Source organism: Nycticebus coucang, chromosome 1 (genome assembly GCF_027406575.1).
Source record: "Nycticebus coucang isolate mNycCou1 chromosome 1, mNycCou1.pri, whole genome shotgun sequence".
NCBI classification, from domain to species: domain Eukaryota; kingdom Metazoa; phylum Chordata; class Mammalia; order Primates; family Lorisidae; genus Nycticebus; species Nycticebus coucang.
Genome location: NC_069780.1, coordinates 192,047,724 through 192,049,921, shown reverse-complemented (window position 1 = coordinate 192,049,921; position 2,198 = coordinate 192,047,724). Strand labels below are relative to the sequence as shown.

At 46.0% G+C, this 2,198-nt stretch overlaps 1 pseudogene; it reads right to left on the bottom strand.

Annotated features, from left to right (window-relative positions):
• Positions 1-946: 946 nt before the first annotated feature.
• On the bottom strand, positions 947-1,627 carry LOC128589953 (gem-associated protein 8-like; annotated as a pseudogene).
• Positions 1,628-2,198: the final 571 nt, after the last annotated feature.

The following is a 2,198-nucleotide window of genomic DNA, read 5'->3' as shown; positions in this document are numbered from 1 at the left end:
GGTCAACTTACAGTGGTTTTGCTGTACTTGAACCTGCTTCATCAAATTTACTCTCAATACAAACATTTTCATTTTGTAATTTTTTCCCTAATGCTATTTTTCTTTCTTTTTTTTTTTATTAAATTATAGCTGTGTACATTAATGGGATCATGGGGCACCATATACTGGTTTTATAGACCATTTGATACATTTTCATCACACTGGTTTTATAGACTGATACATTTTTTTATTTTTATTTATTTATTTTTATTGTTAAATCATAGCTGTGTACATTAGTGCGATTGCCTGTACCCATTCTAAGATGCACCATAGATGTGGCCCCACCCATTACCCTCCCTCCACCAAAACCTCCCTGCTCCCTTCCCCTTCCATCACACTGGTTAACGTGGCCTTCCTGGCATTTTCTTAGTTATTGTGTTAAGACATTTACATTCTACATTTACTAAGTTTCACATATACCCTTGTAAGATGCACCGCAGGTTCCTAATGCTATTTATCTAAAGCATCTGCTCTTCCCTCTAGCCACCTTCTGGGAGCCATGGCTGTTAAACATGGTGAGCACTCTATTGCCATGACTCTGCTGGTCAGGATTCTTTCATTCTCTTGTTTGTTGTTGTTGTTTTTTTTCCTAGGCAAGAACTTCAAAGAACTGAACAGTTGTCAGCATTAAAAATCAATGCAGGAGATACAAAATACCATCTTATGTCAGAACATTTCTCATGTTGGCTACAGTGCGGGTCCTGCTGAATTCAGAGTGACTGGCAGGTAGGTCTACCCTGTGATGGGCCCACGGGGGCTCTGGTGAGCATGGGAGTATTGCAGCATGAAGTTCCCTTTCCCTGACAAGTGGCGGGAAGGAGAGATGAAGGGAGTGCACTCAAAAGGAAGCGGGTGAGACTGGGGACCCTGTGCAGACAGCACTCGCAGGGGTCCCTGAGCCCAGGGCTCAGAACTTCAGGGGAATGACGGAGTACTTGGGCTGCTTTCTGCCCAGTGCTTGTCAAAGCTCAGCTGCACCGCAGCCTCCATGGCCTGGATCTTGGCAGCGCTGTCCCCATACAAACACTTCATGTGGACCTTGCGCCACTGGCCCGGCCTCTCAGTTGGGGGCTCCGCTGACCGGTGGGTGTTGTAGCCCAGGTCATGGCCGGCATTCACATAGTCATCCAGGCACTATGTGTCCAGCTGCTGTGGCCATCGCTCCTCTCCGTGCCTCTCAGTCTCTGGAGAGTACTGGCAGAGCTCCTCCGTGATTTCCATGCTGCTCAGGTCACATTCTACCTCCTCGTCTGACTCAGTCTCTACCTCCTTGTCTTCAGAGGAAGCTTGGTCTTCTCTTGAGGATGCCTGGATCTTACTGCTAACATGGGGCTGCTGCCCAGACCTTCTGTGAACTGCAGTGAGAGTTTTGCCAGGCTAAGTGATGGTCACTGAAAGACTGAAGATGTCTAGCCTCATTATCATAAGAGCTTTGGGGAAGAACTGCAGAAGGGAGGTACCATGGAAAACTGAAATAATCCCATTGTCCCATGATAATGTTGCTGGGACCTCAAACATGCTGGGTGAGAATACCGAGACTCAGAAGCTTTTGATGTTGGTGCCTGGGCTTCCATCCTGACTGTGAAAGTCCAAATGGGCACTGAATCTCCTGGGCACACAGCTTGTAGATCCTGGCGGTGGGCGAGAAGGCACCTGTTTTTCATGGAAGAGACTGAAGGGAAGTGGGAGGAGATATTGCAGGAGCCACTGGATTGTTCTCATGTTCTTAATGACTCTTGTCTGGTCTTGGAAAGAGCTTGGTGGAATGATCGGAGCTGTGTAGTTGCTCAAGTTTCTCTCCCTCCTTCTGCACGTTGGCCTTGCCTGGGGCTCTGAGTTTCCCTTTTGCTACATTGCTCCACCTCTCTGTCCCATCTCATGCTTTCTCTGTCTCCACAGGTTCAAGGGTTGTGTTTTTTAATTTCTCTCTTTGTCTAAGTCCTAATCCATCTGTGTTTGCATCCTGTGCTGTGATGCACCTTTTGTGACTTGTCTTTCCATATCTGCATGTGTTTGGGAGATAAATAAAATTGTGAGTTTTATGCTTCAAGTTAGTATTTTTCTTAGTTATACAACTTAATCTAGCTGAAGAGAGTACAGTGACATAGGCATGCTCATATATGATTGGTGTCACGATGAATAAATATTACTCTTCGAAA